Source organism: Pygoscelis adeliae, unplaced genomic scaffold (genome assembly GCF_000699105.1).
Source record: "Pygoscelis adeliae isolate BGI_AS28 unplaced genomic scaffold, ASM69910v1 Scaffold500, whole genome shotgun sequence".
NCBI lineage: Eukaryota > Metazoa > Chordata > Aves > Sphenisciformes > Spheniscidae > Pygoscelis > Pygoscelis adeliae.
Window position 1 is genome coordinate 473,833 of NW_008823918.1, and position 19,975 is coordinate 493,807.

The 19,975-nt window shown below is 40.6% G+C and overlaps 1 protein-coding gene across 2 annotated transcripts in view; it reads left to right on the plus strand.

The window, feature by feature from the left end:
• Positions 1–3,923: 3,923 nt before the first annotated feature.
• LMO7 (LIM domain 7) overlaps positions 3,924–19,975 on the plus strand; it is a 75,826-nt gene continuing 59,774 nt past the window's right edge. Inside the window, exons 1-2 of one of the 2 annotated variants that reach the window (XM_009319553.1) lie at positions 3,924–3,994; positions 4,203–4,309. The gene's annotated coding sequence lies outside the window, so the exon portion shown is untranslated. Of the gene's footprint in view, positions 3,995–4,020; positions 4,310–19,975 lie in introns of those variants that run through there. The other variant, XM_009319547.1, reaches the window with a different exon arrangement.

Sequence of the window (19,975 nt, forward strand, 5' to 3'; positions counted from 1 at the left end):
CCCATTCACCTGCTGGAGCTGCAGAGCCCTGGCGCAGCCGCCCTGCCCCTTGCCTAGGAGCAGAAGCAGTGCTGAGGTGTGGCGAGGAAGGACAGGGAAGACTCAGCTCTTTCCTCTCCTCATGTCCATGAGGTTGCAGGAGAGAGGAAGGCAACCCTGCTCTGCTAGGACGTTGAAGGGAGGGCATGGACCACAGTCTCACTTTCAATATGGGCATGGCGTCTTGTCTCCTTCTTAATGTTGGTTAGAGGGGCATGCTTGGACAGAGGGAAGGTTTTGTGGCTAGTGATGCCCTGTGGGGACCAGAAAGGCAGGCGCATGCCTGAAAGCATGCGGTATTGTTTGCCATTCCTCCGAATGGTGGTATTAAAATGCCTGCTCGTGGATGACCTCCTTCCCACTGCTGGCTCCATCTCTCCCCTGTTACAACTTTGCGGAGTTTTTGGGTGCAGGTTGCTTTGAAGTTTGAGGCAAAAATGAAATACTGAATGGTAATCGCCCTACCTAGTCAGCATTCTGGTGTGCGTTTAATATAAGTCTGTAGGGCGTGTGGGAATCTCAAGTTGTGCTGGGAGCATCTGAAATGCTCTGCTGTTTCATCAGGTAATAGGGGGAAACCAGTCCCTTCCCCAGACTCCTTCCAAGCTCCCCACCTCCTCCCACCAAAACACTTAGAAGTAGTAATAACATAAGGGAATTGTACTTGAACTTTGTGGTTAAGGCTTCAGGCTTTATTTTTGTTGTGATTTAAGACCTGTAATTGTCTTAAATGCTAATTCCAATTTCAGATGTTCACAGAAATGCATTGATCAAGCTCTGTATTAAAATCATCTAGTTGACTTTTGTTCCCATTGTCCCTGTTAGTCAGTTCAGAAGCTTTCTTTTTTAATGGTCAGAAACCTTATGTTTTCTGCTTAAATGTATTTGATCTGCCCGACCATGGATCCTTGCTTTTGGACTGGGCAGCTCTTCTCTCTCCTTCTGGTGTTGCTCCCCTTGTGCTGGTAGACGGCAGCAGTATTGCCTCTCGTGCTCCGTTTTATTGGTGTAACGGAACCGAGTTCTCCAGTTCTCCTCACTATATAGGTCCCTTGTCTTCTCCTCCTCATCATACTCCTCTTTCTCTGCAACTCTGCTAATTTGAACCTTTCTGAAATTTAAAGAGCCTGCCCTCGTTTACAGAGATTGGGAACACCTCGGTGGTGGAGGGGGTGTGTGGACACAGGCATGAAACCCTTTTTTTCTCAAGCACGCTGCTTGAGTGACTTGTGGTCACCAAGAGATAGGCCTGGTACATTGTGCTCCTGCAGGCTTTTGAGTCCTGAATGTTTAAAAAGAATCCTTTTTGTGGAGTATGATGAGATTCAGATTGCAGTATACCCTTTGGAGCTGAAGTGGTAACAACCATTAGTCTTATTAAAGTACAGTTATGTTGGTAAAAGGAATAGCGTGATGGCTTCTATATTTGAGTGCATTAATCACTGAACAAAGTTCGTGTTCACATTTCTAACGATAAATCTAACTGCAAAGTTGATAGCTTGTCATTTTTTTTTCTGCTTATTTCTGTGGTGCTATTTAAAATTCATTTTCAGGTTCATTATTCTGGTAGGGTTTAAAACTGCTGTTAGCTATTTCGAGACCTGTAACTTCTGTGATTTACTTTGATGATTAGGGATGGTCAAGGATAACTTGGCAAGGACAGTATTTAGAAGTGCTGGTTTGTTGAAATTATACCTTTTTGTGCCAATATCCAAAACCTGAGCAACAGCCTTTTGGGTAACCTCTCTTGATGCTTTGGGGATGAATTCCAGGCCCTGACTGGAAGAGAGCTGGTGTTGGGGCAGTCACCTGTGAGATAGCAGACATAATCAAACGGCTGGCTTGGGAGCTGGGGGGAGGCAGATTTTGAACCACGTTTTATCCTGCACACCAGTGAGTGCTGTGACTAGTTGTGTTCTGCCTCCTGTGTTATCTCCCCCTGCCTCTGACCCATTTCTGAAGGTCTTGACTCATGTCAGTGATGATGTTCTCAGGGGCTGTAAGTGTTATTTATCAGAAGGTTGATGTCTCATAGGTTCAGTTGCTGTGACACCTTCAAAACTAATTCTCTCGTACTCCAACAGTTTGGTGGTTGTGCAGCCGAGCAGCTGCCGATGAGCAACTCCTCTGCTTTGTTTTCGTTGTACTTGGGGTGTAGGCAGCATCCATTTCTCTAAATCCCTGAGTCTTCTTCCTTGTTTACCTGCTCGATGTCCTCATTCTCCGCGGTTCAGTTGATTTAACCCATAGGTTTGGGAGTTTACTCTGAGTTTTGGTGCCTGGTCAGACCCATCAGGACATACTGCCTCGGTGTTGGTGTCAGTTCTGTTCGTTACCTTGTAACTGCTTGTTTCTTCTGCCCTGCCGCTTTCTTCCTTTGCCTTGCCTGCCTGTTCCTTGGACTCCCCAGACCCCTAAATACTGACCTGGTAGTCGCACGTGTGGTGGTGGTGTTTAACCAAGTAGTTCCTCTCCTTCTCGCAATGGGTCTTTAACCTGTGGTCTCTTGCATGCAGAAGAAGCGATGCCTTTTCAAGTCCTGGAGGTTTTGGTGCTAATGTGACACTCAATTATTAATAGACTAAAAATGCCATATTTCACCAGCTTTCCCTGTAGAGACATTGCATGGAAAGGAAGACTAAATGCCCCTCCTGAGGCTGCATCCCCAGCATGAAGCTCTACCTTGGCCACTTGTGCAGGCAGCCCCTTGGGTACTGCAGGAGCTGGTGCTGAGGCAGAGGTGAGGTTGCCTGTCCTCTATCCTTCCTAGCCCCCTCCGCTCATCCACCACCATGTCATGTCCCCCATCATCATTGTCATGTTGTCTCCTCTGCCCCAGCAGAACAGCCCCCATTAGGATTTGGGACATAACCTTCACCGTGTGAGACACTTGGATCTTTTGGATGTGGTAATGCGGAGCCCGTAGCCTGCATGGGGAATACCTTGTTCAAATATTTTCCTTGAATGAAGCCATGTTTACAGACTGATAAGAAATACTAGAATCCTAGGGACCTTCAAAACAGAAGGTTGTGGGCATTCTTGGCTTTGCTTTACTTGTTTAAAGTATTTGTTTTACTTTTTAAAGTCTGTATTAGAAGCAGCTGCTGTTTTCTTTGTGGATTTTTTGAAAATAACTTTTAAATGATGGAATAATCGTTACATCCAGTGAGTATATGTTAAAAAAAAAAAAGTTTAAAGTGTATTAAATTGCTGAAGCGGAGCTTTTCCATGCTGTGAAACTCTGATGCCAGTACCTTGACTTACAAAGCCTTCGAATGACAGGGCTGTGCGTAGCTTATGAATTAAGTAACTTTGTGTACCTTTTCCTTTGGCTTTCAGCTGAAGGGAGCAAGTGCTCAAGAGGGCACATTCTTTTGTTGTTGATAGCATTCCGCCTTAACAAGAAGGAATTTCTTGCCTATTGTTTATGAAGTGGAAAGAGATCACAAGTTGTATAATCTCTCTCTATATCATTAGATTTATTATTAATATTTTTTTTAACCTTGCTCTCGCTAATCGGTTGATCTGCAGCAGGTGCAGCAGGTGGGTGCTGTAATACACGGCAACTATATTTTGTTATATGTTCGTGTGAGCTGGGGGGGGGTGTGGAGAGGAAGGGGAGGAACGCAAAGGAGAGAAAACCCCCCAAGTAAGGAAGCAGCAGAGCTGAATACGATTTGGTTTCTGTCTCTGTGGAGCTTTGCTCAGCAACCAAACCGAGACTCCAGGTGCAGCATTCCCTCATCGGTCTGTGAGCATAGAAACAGCGCGTCCCTCCTCTTCTTCCTCCCCTGCCGAGAGTTTCTGGGTGGTGAATGTCAGTAGCTGGAGTTATTTTTAAAGGCAAGAGGTGAGGCTTGTCGTGCAAAGCTAGGAAGAGGGCGTTTGTTTGCTGAGCAGAGCTGACATCAAAGTGGAGATTGCTGCCTACTGGCTCGCCGCTGCCTTATGCCAGGTAATCGTTAACGTACCCTCAGTCACCGAGATCGCAAACCAGCCTGTCTGTGTGCATGAGGAACGACCTGTGTTTATGATCCAGAAGATTGCTTTTTCAGTATTATTTCCGTGAGCTGGACTTTGACATTTAGAGGCTCACACTAATCATCTTGCAAAACCTGCTTAGTGCTTTTAACTAAGCAACTGCTTTCTACTTCTCTTCGCAGGATAATATTAATGTTTTTCTGAAAGCGTGCGAAAATATTGGACTGAAAGAAGCTCAGCTTTTTCACCCAGGAGATCTTCAGGATTTGTCCAATCGAGTTACAGTCAAGTGAGTTTTGTGGTTTTGTTTTTTCCCTCCCCTTCTCCCTTTAAGCTGTTTCACAGTCCTTTTTTTTTTTTTTTTTTTTTAAATGTTTGCCTATGGAAAATTCTTCTTTTAATCTGGTACGAGCAGTTCTGAATACTGTGGTGAGGGTTTAGGCATTGTTAAGGCTGGTAGATAAGATTTGCACAAATTTAATTTAGAAAATGAAGTAGTATTATGCCTTTCAAGCAAACTAATTGTTAATGAATATTTACAGCGTTTAATATATGAGACGGAAGCTGTTCAGGTTATTTTAAACTTCGAGCAAAATTAACTGTTAAATGCTATTGAAAGCATCACTTCCCTTTATGCTTTGACATTACCGGTGTAGAATCTGAAAGGCTGAGGTGGTACTTCTGATACTTACCTGAATGGCTCTGAGGACCTGGTACGGTGTTCCTAAAGGACCGCAGGTCTTGCCACTCCGTATTTTAATCAGGTGTTTGTCACCCAATGTCACATCTCCTGTCAAGGAGGGGGGGGGGTGTCAGTGTGTGAGTAGAAACCAAGTACTGAATTGCACAAAAGGTAATTGTCATGTTTACAGAGAAGAGAGTTTTGCTGTGAAATAGCAGTGGTTTGGTTCTGAAATACAATTAGTGGATTCTCAAATTTCAGGACTGCTGTGTATCCTAACACGAGTTTTATTACTAGTTTCTGAGAGATTCAGGTGGAGCTTTAATATGTAGATGCTTAACAGGTGTTTTAAGATAAATGTGTCGTGGAAAAAATATCGTCTTGGGGCATCTTGCTTTGTTACAGCATTAGCCGTTTTTACCGTGTTGGTACAAAGGGTGAGTTTATTGTTGAGTCTCAAAAAAAAAAAAAGAAAAGCTTTAGTGAGTTTTGCTGGAAACCTGTCAGGTTAAATGTTAAGAATGGATTCCTGTCTTAAATTACCAGTTTTATCAAAGCGGAATAGGCAGTAATCCTTCTGTAAATACAAGGGAAAAAAAAATACTGTGAAATGACACACGACTGCTTTAATTAGAAAGAAATCTCTTCTGGGTGGATCGGGTGGTAGCATGTTGACATACGCTCTGCCTGCTTTCAGAATGAAAGTTCGTACCGTTTTGAGGTCTGATGCTTGAGATGGCAACGCGTTTTCCAATCTTTGACTCACACCTGAAACATAATTTCTCACTAACGCGATGTTTAGGGACTTGGCGCCTTTCCAGGGCGCCGGTATTCTCCCCACTGGTTCCTACGTCATACGGAAAGCTGGAGGGTTGGTAACCTCTGTCACGCTTTAATTATCCACAAAACCCTTGCTAAAGTTACTTTGGCGGAGGTTTGCTCCAAGGGTATAGCTGGGAAGGGTTGGAGGCTGCCAGGAGCTGGTCTTCAGCAGCGTCAATAGCGACAAGCTGAAACCCCACAGAGGTCGAGTTAGCAAACTGTTGTGCAAGGTACGTTGCCTGACTCGTCCCTACGTTAACCGCAGTGCCTAGGTGAGGTCAGCCATGAAATTCATCCAGTGGGTCTGTAACCGGGGTTTTCTGGGGTCCTTTCAGCTCCACCGGTTCCCTTTCCGGCTCCAAAAGCAGAGAGTAAGGCTGGAATTTGCAGTCGTCATAAGGCAACGGGGGTTTTACATCACACCTACTCGGCAACGGATTAATTAGTGTTTTTCAAAACCCCAGATTTAACTGTTGAGTACTTCTTATGGACAAGGAGTCTGGGTTAAAGTTGAAAGAGTTGCCAGCAGTATAGCCGTGCTCTTCTAATTTGTTCCAATGTAAGTTTGATTTTCCACACGTTACGTATCATATGACAGTCCCACAGTGTGTGTAAAATGCTTACAGAGTAACTCAGAACTTCTGTATCTGAGCACGCTGTAAAGTGGTAACCTAACTATGCTAGCACATTTTGACATGTTTAGGAGTTTGAGGAGGGATGGGAGGGAAGTTTTTTATTCCAAGAAATGAAGGAAATAAGTTATATGAAGATAACTCTCTCCATTGAAAAGTTAATTATGCATCACTTGATTACCCAGAGGGCAAGCTGCTCTTCAGAGGGTTTCCAGAGAGAGTCATATGTGTGTCAGGAGAGAAATTGTGTCTGATCAGGAACTTTATCTGATCTTTTTTATTATTATTATTATTTAATAGAAATTACTTATTTCATACATTCAAGCTGAATTGCAAATTTCTTCAGAACTTGTAGGATGCCAGGCCTCAGAAAAGGGATACTGTTTCATGTCTTGCTTTCGCATTATCCTCTGTTAACCTTGGACTCAGCGTTAAAAGTAAATAATTTCTTGTCACAAAGAGGGAAAACTTTTTTTTTTACATGCTGATTTTTATAAAAGATTGCATTTCATTTTTGGCTTCCTAACATTCCTTAGCAAATTCATTTTGCCACCATCACCTGAGGCTAATGGCCCACATCTTAAACCAGCTGCGATAGGTTGTACAGGATAACATTAACATGTGCCTGAAGCAGTGTGTATTTTGACACCTCGGCAGCATTGCTGCATTCTGGTGTTGCACCACCGTTAGCGTGTGCTTTTTATCTACCCAAAATAGATTAAATAAACTGATGCTTGAACAGTCAGCTTTTCAGGCTGGGATGGCTGAGAACAAGTGCGCTGGTAGGATACATGTAGGTACTGCTGGGCGTAAGAAAATGCCTGATTTTCCTTGTATGCGGAAAATAGATAAGAGGAAGGTACCATTAAAAGGGTGGGTCTGCTTCTGTTGCTAAGAAGGACGTGAAAGTTGTCATCTTATGTCAGAGCAAAACCAGTCTCTGACACTGGCTGGGAGGTTGCATCTCTGTCCCTGCCACACTTGGCCTTCTGTAGACTTGTCTAATTGCTCCGATGCCTCTGGTGCTGGGAAGGTCCTGCAGGAGGAACGCTTCCCCTCTGAGGATGATGAAGAGGTGTTCCCTCTGTTCCTCCTGTCTCTGCTGCCTGGCAGTTGCATGTCGTATGTCCTCCTTCTTGCCTCATGGGAAGTCACGTGCGCTCAGGCTGTTGGCATCTCAGACCGCTGTCCTGTCCCACCTGGGCAGGCTCCCTTCCCAGCAGGAAAAGTTATTTTCTCCTCGTATCTCATTTCTGAGTGTGCTTGCTGCCTTTCACTGTACCTTTACTGATAGCACTCTATCTTTCTGTCTCATCAACAATAATGTCAAGCCATTAAGAAATACGAAACTCTTTATTTGTACAAGGTGTAATGTTCTTGTGTCACCTGAGTTAAGGTAGAGACCCTCTGTTACTCATGGCTTGCCAGAAGCTATACTAAGAAATAGTCTTCCTCTCTGGTAATGAGGTTGCAGCTTTCACTTGTATTTTGTTTTTTTTATTGCAACTGAGATGATGCACGGGCATAATGTGAAACCCTTTTCTGTAATTACTACTAGTATCTGGGACAGGAGAGGCAAGAATCCTCTTAAATATCCAGATCCTCAGTTCCAGGTGATTATTCTTTTTTGCAAAGACGAAGCTCCTTAAAATTTTATTGTTTAGAAGTTTGTGTGAAGAGGGCTGGTTAAAATTACTGGTTGCTGTTCAAAGCCTTGCAAACTTTATGCTTTGCCAGATCGGCAATGAGATTAGTTGTCAGGTGACGTGGAAAAACATACTGGCATGGATGGTTTCTTTTTTGCCAATGAAAATTGGAGTGTGGATTAATGTCTGAGACTTATAGTTCAGTCTTTCTGTAAATCTGCAGAAGTTATTGCTCAGTGGTGTAGTACAGTAATGTCATGTGTTCCAATAAAGATTATCCAGATGGATTTATTCCTCACATACCGTGTCCTGCAGTCATGTGCATATCTTCTTGTTTCATGGCTAGTTTTTTGTCTAAATGCGTATGTGTTCCTCTTCAATTCTTTTATTATATTGATTTTTTTTTTTTTTAGCCTAGGATTTTTTTTTTATACTAATGCAAGGTTGTCCCAATATTTCATTTGTGGGTTTTGGGGTTTTTTTGTTTGTTTGTTTTTGGCTTTTTTTTAGTTCTGTCAAAGAATGTAATATGAGCTTAGCGACTCTCAGTTGTCAGCACGGTTACTATTTAAAAATGTTAAGCACTTCCTTACCCAGCTCTTTAGAGGTGACACACCCAGTTGTTCCCAGCTGTGGAAGGGTTCTTAGTAAAATCATGCCATGGAGTTAAAAGTGAGAGTTTCAATTCTGATGGAATTTGTTATCCCAATTATTGGTTTTAAAGGAGGCAGCCTGAACAATCAGACTGATGTCATAACTAAAATTTGTCTTGTCTTTCAAGCAAATTAATTGTTCTATCTGAAAAAAATTCTAATTCTGTAAAATGAGGTATCCACTTAAAGAATCTCATCAAACACTAATAATAAATCCGAACAATGGTGGGTTAATAGATGAAAACATTAAACCAAGCAAAAAAATAATGAAACAATTCACTGCCTTAATCCGAAACAGCAAACTTTTTTTAAAGCTGCTCTGAGTCCTGATGTTGAAGTTTTACTACATTAATTTCATTCTTCAATAAAATATCAAATTAAAATATTTGGCTTCTATTAATATTATTACTATAGGGTTATATTTAGAGTAGGTCTTGAGTGAAACTCAGAAATGGTCTCCAAAGATAGCTGGAAGTATCTCAGCACCTTGCAAAGCTTGGTATTTGGATAAGGCCTTCAACTTCTTGCTGCGCTGTACTTTTTCTTGTATTCATTATCAATCCTGTACACTAAATGCAGTGTATATCTTATGAAGCAAACAGAAAACCCTGTCAGAGAAGTCTTTCTGAAGTGGGATTGAGCGCATACATGAGATGAAGTAATGGAGCTCTCAGTCTAGCCTTGGCATTTCTATCTTCTGGGTAATTTGAACTTATCGATTTAATGCTCCTTTAGCTCAATTATTTTTCATAATTTCCTGAAGCAAAAAACAACCCTAGAAAAATTTGAATGCTGTGCTTTCTGTAGCATAAAGCTCCATATAACTAGAGCCAACTGGAGAGAAGTAACAACTGTTATCTGTCACATTCATCCTTGTGTTCAAGCATTTCGGAAGCTGAATTTTTGAGACAGGCTCTCCTATTTCAGTTCAGAGAGAATACTTTCTGAATTTAAAATACCATAAAAAAGTTGTTCAGAGATTAGATGCGTTTAAAGTAAAGCTTGATAAAATGGAATAGTTGCTAAGTAATGTGGTCGAAAGCGTATGTTCTGCCGCTCTTCATCCATTGGGAGCAGGTAACGTTTCATGGGGTTTTCTCATGATTAAATAAGAATGAATGATTATAGCAATCATACCAACATAAACTATTTTAAACATATGTACAGAATTACTGTCTGCTATATCTCAACTATTGTCCCATACTAAGCACCCATCTCCTTTTAGGGGCTCTTGGAAAAGGAAGCCTTCTAGCACCAGGTTAAGCCAAACACAAAGCATCCTCTAGTACCTACCTTCTTTATCCCGTCATTCAGATTACAGTACCACCAGCACCTCCTTTCAGTGATGAAATTGCCTCACTTGTCTTTTTGGGTGCAGCCACTAAATGTACAGATATAATAGGGTTCCTGAAAATAGCAGTGAAACAGTAGCAGAGAGGGGTTGAATGCAGATGTAGCTTCTTCCAGTGCTACGTTCAATCCTTTAGCAACTTCCCATTCTTCATGTGGTAGGAAACTAACTGTAGCCTTTAGTTGCTAATTAGAAAAGAGAATTTTTTTTTTTTTTTAAGTTGATGGTTTCTCATGACTTTCATGTTCTTCCTGTCTAGTCCTGGGGAATGTGCCGGGTTTCCTGTTTCCTGCTCAGGATGCTTTCTTCTGCAGGGTCAGAAGACAAAGTGAAATTTCAGTTCTATGTGATGAATGTTGCCACTGCCAAATAGATCACTGAAAAAGGCAATCTGCATAGGAACCACTGACAAGATGGTCTTTTTGACTGGAGGATTGTTGTCAGCGCTCTTAGAAATTTGATTTTTGGAGAGCTTTAATTGTGAAAGCAGTACCACATCTCAGTCTTTGGAGGAATTTTTTAGGGTTGCTTTGCCAGTAATGCTCAGCTGTTTGAACAGTCTGGCATGCGACTTACCTGGAAGCTTGGGGTATAATGATGAGATACTCTTTTGGGACTTGTATCCCATTTTGTGCTTCAAGAAGAACTGCCATATTTTGTTCAAAGGAGGCAGAGTCAAATACCCTGAAAATGGAGGCTTAAAAAAAAGAAAAAAAGGCAAGTCAATTTGTGGACAGGTAGGTCAGAACTGGTGTTTGCTGTTGATAATACTGAATTCATACTTAGGTCTTCTTCTGTATCTAATGTATTTGCAGAGTTACTATATCTTCTTGAAATCTTTTTTTGCTCAAGAATTTCATGCTTATAATAAGAGTGATGGAGCTGAACCTGGTTTTGCTGTGATTTTTTCCAAGAAACACACATTTTAATGATTTGAAAATCCTAGTTCTAATTTGGCTTCAAAAAAAAAGAAAAAAACAAAACACCCAAAACACACAACACAAAACCACCCTTTCCTGCCTTTTTATTTTGTGTAGAATAGAAAGTTGTGGACTGGATGAAAGCCAAATGCTTCAGTGCAAGAAGTACGATAGTAGTTAGCCCAAAACTTATACCAGTGTGAGGTCTCCAGCTTACACCTGTGTGACTGAAGAGTCAATCACCCCACAGGCTTGGGCATAAAGGTCTAAGAAACTATCTTTGAATTCACGTTGAGATGAAAGGAATAAAAGACAGCGTTTTGTGTGTCTTGAAAGCTAAAATGCAAACCATTTAACCAAAATTTAAATAGAACAATGAATGCTGCTTTTTTTTTTCCTTTTCTTATATTCAGGGAAATAACATTTCTTACACACGTGGTTGTAATAGGCTTTTATTGTGGTAACTGAGTTTCCTAGTGACACTTCCCTTGAAATGGAAAAGTGCAGCACCCTCACTTCAAAGTGACTCCAGAAATGTTCCTATGACTTTGTAAGTGTGGAAATTTTATTTTTGCTATGGGCATTTTCATAGAAATGGGTAATATTTACAGCACCTAATCTTCCTTGGCAAAACCATATTCTAAACATTGAAATTGCTGTATTTATTTTGTTTAGGATTTAACTCATTTCAAGATCATGCATTTCGCATGTTTAACTTTTATTCATACTGATGACAGCTGCACAGAGGTAAAGAAAATGAAAACAGAGTGTATTTTATCAGTGTCGTGAAACCGTTGTGCTTACTGTAAAATATTCACACTCATGTCATTAATTTGCATAAGCTTTAAATCATTCCCGTAAAACCATTGTAGGCAATAAAATATGTTGCAGACTTTGGACCACACTTGCAAGAAATTGACCTTCAACTCTTTGGTGTAAAGTCTATAAAGTGTTGGGTGTGGTATTATTTAATCTTTCTACTTGTATCTGTGAAGTTTCTGGTCATTAAGAGAAATGTTTGAGATGGTTCATTTTTTCTGTTGAGAAATCTAACAATTAATAATTTACACTTCCTTTATGGGATTATACTCTTGATAGTGTTTGATTTTTACCATTTATCTATTTCGTGAGATGATTCTGCTGTGAGAATGAAATGCTTCTGGAGTTGTATACCTGTACCTACAAGGATACAGGAGGAGTCTGAACAGAGTGGAAAAAAACGCCATTAGTTGTGTTAGTTGTATCGTGAGCAATTCAGGTACCTCTAGTGACACAGGTCTATAGCTTTATATTGGAATTTAAATAGTTATGCTACAAAACTGAATGATTTGCCGAAGGAGGTTACAGTAGCTTTCTGCTGAAAGGTGTTGGTTTGTTCAAAGTTCTCATTTTTGATCCCATTACATTTTAAAAGTATCTCTGGAATAACTTTTGGGGGGGTACAAAACCATTACTACTAAAAGCCTTTGCAATACTTTTTCAATGCTCTTTTGCTTTGTGTTAAGAGCAGTGTCTCTAACCTTTTAGGATTCCCGCAGGAATCCATCTAAACCTGAGGCATCTGTATTCATTTTAAGCATGCACATCAATCCCCTAACATCCCAGGATTAAATGCAGTTTATAAAACAATGCAGTAGAGAGAGGAAAGCAATTTGGATGAGTAGCAGTGAGTTACAAAAGAAGGTAAAGAGAAAACCTGCATTTTTTGGTGGTGATTTTTTTTTTCATACAAAAAAGGTGCTTGTGTCTGAGGTTAGAAGTTGAAGGACTTCTACAAAGAATAGGCTTGTGTTACCTTAATATCAATTATACAGAACATGTATGCAAGTTCACTATCTTATTATTTTTAATTGTATTTTACCACTAAATTGCTGAAGTTGTTAGCTTTTCTGTAGAGAGACAACTCAATAGGAAGAGCTCCTATATTTTAATACTGGGGGGAAGCTGACTTCTTGAAATTTTCCATGGATACAGGAGTTTGTTAACCACACTCTGTAAATAGGGAAAGTAAAGCTGAACAGTGTATTGACAGTTCTGGATCCTACTTCATACAAAACCCTAATTTTGGCCATTTTTATTCTGAGCTGTGATTAATACTATTGTTACACCGCTTCCAGAGATTTCAACTCTAATTTTATGACTGCTTAATTGGAGCACTCATAGTATCTTTCAAAGTAGCATTAACAGGTTTTCTGCTGTGAGTACTACAGAACGTAATTGGTAATGCAATAACAAATTCAAACATTTTTATAAAGCGCATGTCAAGAGGGTTGCAGGGTTGTTTTCGTCTTGTCACTGAAATCAGTTAAATGAAATCATGTCTTGCCACATGGTTAGAAGTCAAGAAGAGTTGGGGGGGGAATGAAGAGTGCTAGATAGCAGCCAAGCTTAACCACATTTCAAAGGCATGATCTTTTCATGTTTCTTTTAAATGATAGAGATCTGTTGTCTTTAAGAAACAAAAGAAAAAACCCAACAACAACAAAGGAAAACCCAACTGGAGAACTCTTCTCCAGGCTGAACAAGCTGGATGATCAAGCTCAGGATCTCTAACCCAGACCATCCTGGTGGTCTCCACTCAACTTGCTCCAGTTTACCAATGTCTCTTGCTCCAGTTTACCAGTGTCTTTCCGGTACTTGGGGGGCACCAAACTGGAGGGTGCAGCACGTGGCGTAACGAGCGCTGAGGAAAGAGGGGATGATCAGGTCCATCAGCCTTCTGGCCACGCTCCATTTCGTACAGCCCCAGGTGCTGTTGGTCGACGTTGCCGGGGTCTGCTGCTAGCTGGCATTCAGCGCAACAGGACCCCCAGGCCCAGCTCCCCACCCCGCTCTGCCATCACAGGGGTTATGTCCATCCCGGGGTCAGGACTTGGACTTTGTCCTCTTTTGAATGTCATGAGATTCCTGCAGAGCCAGTCCTCCCGGCAGCCCTGCCCTCCAGCGTATCGACTGCGCCCTCCCCGCGCTCCCGTCTGCTCAGGAAGGGAGCGCGGTTTCAGAAACTGACTCAGAAAGAAAAATTCTGAAAGCTGCTGTGGCTGATTGCTGGGACTAGAGTAAGAAGGTTGACTAATGTGGATGATATTTCCTCTTTCCTTTCCCTTCTAGAAAAACCGTCCTGCAAATGTAAACACGTACACACCTTTGAACCCAGTGTGTACAGATATGCATCAACTGACGTGGATTCCAATGCGTTATATGATAAAATATTTAACTGGGGCGGGGAAAGGGAGGCTAAGTTCAAAATACTTCTGCTTTTGCAAAGGCTATTAAATTACAGACAGCCACTTGTGCCCTGGGAATAAATGCTGAAATATGCTTGTCAGATTTATGGTGCAGTAATGTATTCTTTTTAACTCCGTGACCTGATGTTTGTAAGCTGCTCTCAGCTATGATCGTTTTCTGGGGTGAGGGATGTACTTGGTAAAGCACTAGCTAAAAATGCCCGAGTTAACAGAAGGCACAGTATATTTATGTATGGTTTGACTTGAAGAAGCAATGTATTTTCATCACAGATCTGTGCAGTTAGGGAATTACTGCACAATTCTACATCTAATCCTAATCTGTCCAAATTTACCAGTGTCAACTACTCTAGTAAACAGCTTTTAATAGTAATTTGAAGGTTAATTTTTCAGAAACTGTGTTTTTTTTATGTATGAAATAGAAGAAAAACTTGGGTTACTTAAGTGAGAACAGGAAAATCGGAACAATTCCAATTTCGTATATAAAATGATGAGTTCTGGAACAGCTCATAGTGCTCAGGCCTGAGGTAACTGGGTTAGGAGTTTTTATGAGAGGTTTTTGAAGGCATCTATTCAGTGTTCAGTACCAGTCCAAGAAAAAAGAAAACAAAACCAAGAACAACAAAAAAACCCAAATACCCCCCCCAAACTCCCCTCCAGAAACAAAACCCAAGCATTGTTAAGAAGTATTAGGAATAGGAAAAACAATGGCACATCACTGTGCTGCTGCAGGTAATCTGGAGTTTGCCGGTGTTGTAAATACCATCTGAAGCTTTGAACTTTGATCACTTTCCCTTTCCTCGCTCTCCCACTTCACTTCCCCAAATTCACCCCAAATCAAATCTATGGAACTGGAAGATCTTCATCCTCATGGTGTTTCTCTGACCAAAAGTAGGAATAGCTTCTGCCGCAGGTTTAGTTAAACATGCTAGGAGTCCTGAGCCTGAAAGAGAGAGATGATGGATGAAGAGAAGAGGTGGACAAAGTAGCAAACTTAAAACAAACAAACAAATAAACAAAAAAAAAGCCCTAGCGGATTGCATGGACAAAGTGGTTCAACTAGTCACTGTGTCCGTTGTTATACAAATAATCAATGAACTGAATGAAGGGGAAGTAGGCTTCCTTGCCCACAGGTGCTGTGGATGCTAAAAGTTTACTTGAGTTCAACGGGTAGTGGAGAAGTTCACAGAAGGGAAATCTCTTAAGAGTTACTTAATACGGGGAAACCACATCTAGCTTGGGAAGTCCCCAGGGGAGAAGCATCTTGCCTGCTCTATTTTTACTCTTCCTTAGGCAGCCACTTGGGGTTGCACGGGAGGATGGGATCCTGGGCTAGATAGAGTTTTGATCTGGCCCCGTGTGGACATTCTTGTGTGTGGTTTTGAAAAGGTCACATCCAGTGAAAGCTGGTTTTAACTTCTGTAGATCTATGATAACCTCCTCCAAGAAGCAAAACTAAGGAAAAAAAATCAGACACAAATTTTATTGAAGCAATTAATTTGATTTGCTAAATCAATCAAGCAATCTACCGTTGTTAAGCTTTAGCAAGCGTGGAACATCGTATGCAGAGGTATCTGAAAAGATTAATAAAATCATGATTTATTAATCTAGACCAGTATCTGACTACTTCCATATGTGACCAGGTTGTGCAATCATGGGGAAATACATTATTACGAATTCTTAGGAATTTAATATTTGATGGTTTTTCATCAAGCCATTTGAAAGTTTAGTAAAAGCTTCATAAGAATGGCTGAAATTCTCTTGAAATAAGCTGGCACATGTATTTGCATATACTATATTCAGCATCATTACTTAAAACCTACTTTTGCTCTAAAAAGATCAGTTAATTTAAGAGGTTTTGTTATGGATTTTGGCATGGGTAATGTAACTGTAAGATCACACATCAGATGGTTATGCAGAAGGCACACCCACCCGGTTTGAATAAGCACAGAATAAGATGCATCAGTAATGATACTCCTCTGCTATGCTTGTCCTTTAAAACCCTTGCTTTCTCTGTGCAGAACATTTTATTCTTTGAAATCTGAGCTCGCCTCTTGTATTGAATGTTGACTGCAGTTGAGAAATCATACAAAAGTCACTTAGCACTGGTGATTTACTAGTATTTGCCATTTCGTTGTGATGTTTTCTTTCCTTCAAGAGGAAAAAAACTCTCTTGCAAAAGGACACTTTCCTTTTTATAAACTACATTTTGTCTTTCTGAAGCATTTTCCTCTTTAATTTGAATAATTTGTGAATGTATTCGACAAGCTATTTTGTTTAGTTATTAAATAATCTATACAGAAGTCTCCAGTTACCCAGGTGGTGTAGTCAGTCTAGGGTGGTGGTCATCACCAAAATGATGTGGCCGCATTCATAAATTACTTCTATTTTCTGTTCAGTATTCTGTTTAATTGATCGGATAGGATTTTAAATTATGAATCCAGGGACTGATGGCACCAAACATGGTGCCCAAGCAAGCCATTCCCAAGCTTTGCTTGCTTGGGTATGGCATGAGCAATGAGTACACAGTAGCTGCTCTCAGCTGTGCATGAGGCTGCGTACACAGGAGGGCACATCCAGCTCGTCACCTGGCTTTCCAGCACCACTTTGGAAGATTGTGCTGGTTCAGACCCTCAAAATAAACTAAGGCAGGCACTCCATGCTTATGCTGTGTTAGGTATCTGCCAAAGTTGCGTGAAACTTACTTTCTTTATTGGCCAGTGTGAGTTTTATCAGGAGAAAAGCTGGACTGAAGGACTGGTGCTTCTTGGTTTTCTCAGAAAGTGTGTTTACACCATGGGGCATTGCAGTGAAAGGGCAGAGAAGGTAGAGGAAGCTGGGCAAAGTAAAAACCAAGAAGAATCTGAATCCAAAGAGGATTCAAAGTCCGTTCTCAAACTGGAGCTTAGTCTGAGCAGTTGTGAAATCTTCACCGAACTCAAATTTGAACTGAAATAGGGCTGAGAAGAGATAAGAAATCTTAATCTCAAGAATGAACTTAGTACGTGAAATAAGTTCACTTCTTAGCACCATTTTTTTTTTTTTTAACATTTACTATATATCCTTTCCCAAAGGATGAATTTTACAGTGGAAAAAGTGCAATGGCTTGAAAAACTGTCTAAATAGAAATATAAACTGAATATAACCATATATGAGGAGAATAAAAGAAAAAGGCTTGCTTTCCTCAAGCAGCTCAAGTATGAGTGAAAATGCTTATGTAGAAGTAGGTCAAAAACCAGTGAATGCTTCTTCCCAGGTAGCGTAGTTTGTGAAGAAGAAAGGAGTCCACTGGTTCAGGTAGTACGCAGCTTCCCTTTGTTTTACTTCATCAGAGGTAGGTCTGCACAATAAGGTGTGCTGGGTTGGCTTAACACCTGGCTGCTTCTCAACAGCAGCTTCTTCTGCTAATACTGCAAGCACTGACCCAGAGCTGTGTCCCACCATGGTGCCTCTGGAGCGTGTGTTGAAGGCACCTGTGACTGTGTCCTGCTGGAGTAACATCACATCACAGCTTTCTCCTTTACCCATCTTTCCCTTTCCACAGGAGCTTTAGTATTTCTGTACCGTGCTGCTTGGTGTAGCCATATAACCTGAGCTCTGCCTAAATTACTGTGTTCCTCTACAGAACTTGTTAGAGGACAACGTAGCGAGGACAAAAGAAATTGCAGCAAAATTTAATTCAAAGCTAATACGAAAGAATCAAGCTTTTTATTTCTTTTAATAACTATGACGGAGAAATGGATCTCAGCTGGTCACTAGTATTAGAGAAGCATTGCAAGTTATCGTCCGCATCACTGAAATGCGTTTTCTCACTTTCAAGTGCAACATTTCATATGGCGGAATGGTTTGCATTTGCATACCTACAGATTTTGGGTTTCTTTTTCAGGTCCAAGAGGAGCCTGAATTGAAAGTTTCTGTATTGGCTTAATTCCGGTTCAGGGGAGGTGGGGAAGGAGTGGACACTGGAAATTTCTTCCTGTCTCCTGTTGCCCAGGAATGTGTTTGTGTGGTTTCCATCATGCAAAAATGGCGTATTGCTGTTTGATCAGTCAGAGGAGAGAGAGAAGCTCGCTTTTATCTCCCAAGGAAGGAATCTTTTTGATGGACATGTACCAAAGGCACGTGTACCTTACTTATAGAAGGAGCTTTTGTTTGCAGAATTTTTGTCAGGAAAGCAAATATGTTCAAGCTCCTAGAAACTGTTTGGTCAAGCTTAACTGCATGTAGGTTTTGGCATACAACGTTTAATGGAACATGTTCCTGTTGTTTGTGCATCTGCAGTTGCAGGAGAGACTGGGGTCCTTGTAAGCTGAAATAAGGAGCAGTGAAAATGGTGGAAGAAAACTACTAAACAGTGGTTTTTTTCTACCTTCACCCATGAGAGAGTACTTCAGCAAATTACTTCAGGTTACTTCAGCTCTTGGTACTGTGACTTCTTTGTTAATGCTCTATGTTTAATTATGAAGACTCCCTTCAGTTTCAAAACAAGTGTATTAAATTAATCTTTACCTGTAAAATATTCTAGAATCTGCTTTTACTGTAAATGAAGAGGGGGTAGCATCTTCTCAGTTTCTAGTTCCTTGGCTATAGGTGATCCGCGTGCCACCACTGCTGTCGTTCAGAGTAGCCTTCTGCTAACTCTCCAGCTAATTTGGGCTAGCCGGTGAAGATGTTTTCTCACTGTTTTCATTCTCCATTGCTCAGATGTCTCTGCCAGGCAACTCACAAAACAAACAGCAACACCAGGTCAGCCTCAAAGAGTGTGCGCTTTGAAGTAGAGGGCAGCTGACGGTTACAAAAGGTTAGTCTTTAATGGTATTACAAAAGGTAGCTGTAGAGGTTTCCATGCATTTGCTTATTAAAGGGTGTAATGCCCTGATCCTTACATACAAAAAATTGTTAATGGGTAATTATTAGAAAAAACTACCTTGTACTTTCCTTGGTGGTGGAGGATATAGCAGAAATTAGTTTATAGCCAGGATTTGAAAGCGTGGGGCTCTTTTGTCAGTGATGGTCAACACAGCAAGATACAGGGACAAAGACAAGTATAAGACAAACTGGGTATAGGTGGTCAACTTAAAAACCTTGTAGAAGAGAGAGGGCAGAAAAAGAAGTTGGCTCATTAAAGAAAGCAAGTTGCAGTCCATTCTATTCTTTGTACCTGCAATAAAATTAATAATAATTTAAGAGAGTAAATACTGTGATATTATGTTCATTGGATAATTATGTGTTTAATTTTTCATGGAGAATTGCTTTTTGGTTTGACTAAAGCTCTCTTATCACTGGTGGTACTCCCCGGCCAGTCTTCAGCTTGTGAAAGCACTTTGGCAAGGCTCGGTTGTACCCGTGAAACACAGGATCCTCTAAGCAAGCCAAAATTAGCAAAAATAAAAGCCTTTTTGAAGAAAGTAGGATTTCAAAACAGTTTATTTCTGTAAGTTGCTCTGGAATCATGAACGTGTTAGTGAACATATTTTTGAGGGGAATTGGTATGACACTCAAAATGAGTGTATTTGAGATTTTACACATTGTAAATCAGCACAGAATGAATTTAAATGTGCATTTATGTGTTTTAAAAGGCCTGTTTACTTCACATCCAATCTGCTGACTTCTATGCTATCAGCATTCATCAATGCTAAAATTTCAATGTCACTGCTTAAAAAGAGAAACAATTTGGGAGTGCTTTTGACAGGAGTTTGTTTTTTCTCTTTGCAAAGAATGATACCTCTGTGCTTTTAATTTATTATTCTTTTCCTGGTGGCTTTCCTCTTTGAAGCGTTGCCTGTTTTTTGTTGGTAACTTTATTATACAAAAAAGTTCAAATATATTCACCTGTGTATCTATCCTGTGTTCGTTAGGGTTTTTTCTTCAGGGGCTTAAGTAATAACTATGTTACTTTTAATAATAGTTCGAATAACTACATACATGACATTCTGTCCAGAGTTCATGCAACAGTTCTGGATGTCTTTCCCTAGCAAAAGCTTCCACAGATTCTTTCCTACCT